The sequence below is a fragment of the Mus caroli genome, unplaced genomic scaffold (assembly GCF_978045245.1).
Source record: "Mus caroli unplaced genomic scaffold, Mus_caroli_1 scaffold_15, whole genome shotgun sequence".
Taxonomy (NCBI): domain Eukaryota; kingdom Metazoa; phylum Chordata; class Mammalia; order Rodentia; family Muridae; genus Mus; species Mus caroli.
In genome coordinates, this window is record NW_028227270.1 from 87,899,692 (window position 1) to 87,904,791 (window position 5,100).

Genomic DNA, 5,100 nt, shown 5'->3' on the forward strand with positions numbered 1-5,100 from the left:
ACCAAAAGTTATCAAAAACGATAAGGAAGGACACTTCATACTGGTCAAAGGAAAAATCTACCATGATGAACTCTCAATTCTGATCATCTGTGCTCCAAATGCAAGGGTACCCACATTTATAAAAGTAACATTACTAAAGCTCAAATCAGATATAGAACCCCACACAATAAGAGTGGAAAACTTCAACACCAGGCCCTCAGCAATGAACAGATCATGGAAACAGAAACTGAAAAGAGACACAGTGAAACAAGCAGAAATTATGAACTAAATGGAACTAAAAGATATTTGGAGAACATTTCACCCAAAAGCAAGAGAGTATACTTTCTTCATAGCTCCTCATGTGCCTTCTCTAAAATTGACCATATAATTGGTTGTAAAGAAGACCTCAAAAAATACAAAAAGATTGAGATAATCCCATGAACCCTATCGGATCAACATGGACTGAGGCTGGTATTGAATACCAAAAAAAGCAATGGAAAGCACACATATACATGGAGCTGAACAACATTCTACTCAATGATAACTTGGTCAAGGAAGAAATAATGAAAGAAATTAATGGCTTTTTAGAATTTAATGAAAATGAGGACACATCATACCAAAACTTATGAGACACAATGAAATCAGTGGTAAGAGAAAAACTCATAGCTCTAAATGCCTCCAAAAAGAAACTGAGGAGAGCTTACACTAACAGCTTGACAGCACACCTGAAGGCTCTAGAACGAAAGGAAGAAAGTACACCCAGGAGGAGTAGACTGCAGGAAATAATCAAACTTGGTGCTGAAGTCAACCAAGTAGAAACAAAAAGAACTATACAAAGAATCAACAAAACCAGAAGTGTTCTTTAAGAAAGTCAACAAGAGAGATAAACCTTTAGCCAGACTAACCAGCGGGCACAGGGACAGTATCCAAATTAACAAAATCAGAAATGAAAAGGGAGACATAAAAAGGAAATATATCTTAAAATAATTATTCTGTTTGTTGAATATTAACAGTTGTAGGTATTAAAATCATGTTCTACAAACATCATGGAAAAAAAAGAAAAAGAAAAGATGTCTCCATGAGATGTAAAATGGTGCACTGGCCTTAAAACCTAATTTAAGACGTCTTCAGAGGGTCAAACATGGATAGTCCATGGAGCCTAACAATTCCATTTTAGTCATGCATTCAAAATAACTGAAAATATTTATCTGCACCAAAACAGATACACAAAGTTCATGGCAGCATTATTCATTAATAAACAAAGCATAGAGACCCTGTGAATACCTACAACCTACTGAAAGAACAAGGGAGCATGCTGTTTATAAAATATCAGCAAATGAAGAAGGCAGATGAGCAAATAGGATGGAAGAAAATTCCTATCTTTCCCTGAGAACAGAAGAAACCTTCCCAGAACTGTCTCAGTCTGTTCATGACCTGTCATTTCCTGTCAGACAGCTGTTTGGTATCATTAGCCTTGAAGCAGAAGAAAGAGATAGACAAGTCTAGATCTCTAATCTTTATTTATGGTTTTAGGGGGGAAAAACATTCCTAGAGTGATTAACACTTCTGCTCTACGTGCAGAGCTGAGCAGATGTCTCTAACTCAGAGGAAAGGGCAGCAAAGATTTCAGACACAATGTGAAGCCTAAGTCTTTGGATCCCATTCTGCCATCTGGATATCTGAGTATATAAAGAAGAGTCACTGTTTTCAACAAAACAGGAATCCATATCCCTGGAACCCACATGGCTGAACTGTTCACTACAGAAACACTAATGGGAGAACAGCAATATTTTATCAAACCTTGTGACCTTCAAACTGCATTTTAAGTCAAAATATTTTAAACTACAAAATTTATTTATATTTTTTCAAAATAACTGTCCTAGATACACCAGGTAGAAAGAACTGAAAAACAGTACTGTTTTAATCTGCAAAAATGAGCTTACAGCTGACTTGTCCTGGATGGCCAGCAATCAAGGAATGGAGAGCCCCTGAAACCTAGGATTTGTGCCTTGATTAGTCATCATCAAAGAGGCCTCTTCTGGCAGCAGAAAAGGAGTTGCAGAGACCCATCAGTAAACATTTTTCTGAGAGAGAGTTTAAATTGTAGGTCTCAATATTGTCCCTGTTCTACCCAGAGCGATAAGACAACTAAAGGAGATAAAGGGGATACATGTTGGAAAAAAAGAAGTCACAGTGTCACTTTCAGTGTCAGATGACATGATAGTATTCATCAATACCCAATATATTTTCACAAATCCAGCCCTACAAAACTCCAACAAAAGGAGGGTAACTAAATACTAGAAAAAGCAAGAAAGTAATCTTCTTTCAACAGAACCAAAAGAAGATAGCCAAACAAACACAATTTCACTCTAACAACAAAAATAACAGGAAGTAACAAATACCTTTCCTTACTCTCTCTTAATATCAATGGACTCAATTCCCCAATAAAAAGACATAGACTAACAGACTGGCTATGTAAACAGGACCCAGAATTTTCCTGCATACAAGAAACACACTTCAGTGACAAAGAAAGACACTGCCTCAGAGTCAAAAGCTGGAATAAAAATCTTCCAAGCAACTGGTCCCAAGAAAAAAAACTGGAGTAGCCATATCGAATAAAATTGACTCTCAAGCAAAATTTATCAAAAAAAGAGAAGGGGGGAATTCATGTGGAGGTCAGAGTGAAAGCAGGTGTGAGTAGAAGCCTCACAAGGAGTCATGATTGCCAAAGTGTTTGAGTCCATTGGAAAGTTCGGCCTGGCGTTGGCAGTTGTAGGAGGCGTGGTGAACTCTGCTTCTTTGTATAATGTGGATGCTGGACACAGAGCTGTCATCTTTGACCGATTCTGTAGCGTACAGGACATTGTGGTAGGGGAAGGGACTCATTTCCTCATCCCTTGGGTACAGAAACTGATTATCTTTGACTGCTGCTCTCAACCACGGAACCTGGTAGCAAAAACTTGCAGAACATCAATATCACACTGAGCATCCTCTTCCGGCCGGTGGCCAGCCAGCTTCCTCATATCTACACCAGCATTGTCAAGGACTATGATGAGCAGGTCCTGTCTTCTATCACCACAGAGATCCTCAAGTCGGTGGTGGCTCAAGTTGATGCTGGAGAATTGATTACCCAACGAGAGCTGGCCTCCAGGCAGATGAGCAATGACCTCACAGAGCAAGCGGCAACATTTGGGCTCATCCTGGATGACGTGTCCCTGACACATCTGACCTTTGGGAAGGAGTTCACAGACGCAAAGAAGCCAAACAGGTGACTCAGCAGGAAGCGGAGAGAGCCAGATTTGTGGTGGAAAAGGCTGAGCAGCAGAAGAAGGCAGCCATCATCTCTGCTGAGGGTGACTCCAAGGCCGCTGAACTGCTGATCGCCAACTCGCTGGCCACAGCAGGCGACGGCCTGATTAAGCTGCGTAACCTGGAGGCTGCTGAGGACATTGCTTACCAGCTCTCCCACTCTTGAAACATCACCTACCTGCCAGCGGGGCAGTCCATGCTCCTCCAGCTTCCCCAGTGAGACCAGCCCGGCCATGGCCTCCATCATGCTGAATGACGCCTTCCTTCTGCCCCACCCCACAAATCCCTGTGAAATTTAATGATTGGCTTAAAGTGGAGGAAATAAAGGTAAAATCACTTCAGAAAAAAAAAGATAAGGAAGGACGTGTCATACTGGTCAAAGGAAAAATCTACCATGATGAACTCTCAATTCTGATTATATGCTCCAAATGCAAGGACATTCACATTCATAAAAGAAACTTTACTAAAACTCAAAGCACACATTGCACCTCACACAATAATAGTGGGAGACATCAACACCTAACTTCCATCAATGGACAGATCATGGAAACAAAAACTAAACAGAGACACAGTGAAACTAACAGATTTATGAAGAAAAATGGATTTAACAGGTATCTATAGAAAATTTCACCCTAAAACTAAAGAATATACCTTCTTCTCAGCACCTCATGGTACCTTCTCCAAAATTGACCATATAATCTGTCACAAAACAGACCTCAACAGATACAAGAAGACTGAAATGATCCCATGTATCCTATTAAATCACCACAGAAAAGGACAGTCCCCAATAACAACAAAAACAACGGAAAGTCCACATACACATGGAAATTTTTTTTTGTGGTATCTGAATATAATTTGTCAAATGGAGCACTAGTCTTATATTGCAGACAAATAACAAGAAGGCTAGGCAAATACATTTGCCAAGGTACACTGGTTCTTACATAAAACAAAGAGAATGCATACATAAAAAGATAGTGGGAGCCAGGCCATGTTTACAACTGAGAATAGGAACAACCCTTAATTAAGATCAGCTAAACACAGGAGCCAGGTGAATGCTCTGATAAAATGCTATCTATTGTTAAATTCACCACCAGGGGTCCTTTAGTAAACACATGATTATGCTATTCCTCTGGGCCTAGTGAAAAACCTGCACGAGGGGAATTCCATTCTACTAACCCTTTGATGAATAATACTACAACCCACCTATTCCCTAGGCCATTGTGTACTCCTGTGTTTAGCTGTAACTTAGCTATTGTCCTAAGTAATTACTATGTAGACTAGTCCTGAGCTTTTCTAGCTCTATTCAACTAAATTTTAATGCCTAATTAGTTTCACTGTCTCTACTAGAAGTGAATTTGAATGTTACTGAATAGGTAACATTTTTTTTTCTTTTCACATTTCTTTTTATTTTATTTTTTATTAGGTATTTTCTTCATTTACATTTCAAATGCTATCCCCAAAGTCCCCTATACCCTCCCCCTGCCCTGCTCCCCAACCCACCCACTCCTGGTTCCTAGCCCTGTCATTCCCCTGTATTGGGGAATATGATCTTCCCAAGACAAAGGGCCTCTCCTCCCATTGATGGCTGACTAGGCCATACTCCAATTGACCATTCTTGAATTTCTAGTTTGACTTCTTCTTTATATATATATATATATATATATATATATATATATATATATGAAGTATTTATATATACTACATATTTTCCTCAATTACATTTCCAATGCTATCCCAAAAGTTCCCCAAACCCTCCCCTCACACACTTCCCTACCCACCCATTCCCATTTTTTTGGGCCCTGGTGTTCCCCT

At 39.6% G+C, this 5,100-nt stretch overlaps 1 pseudogene; it reads left to right on the top strand.

Moving 5' to 3' along the window:
* Positions 1–2,643: 2,643 nt before the first annotated feature.
* Positions 2,644–3,559, top strand: LOC110288369 (prohibitin 1 pseudogene; annotated as a pseudogene).
* Positions 3,560–5,100: the final 1,541 nt, after the last annotated feature.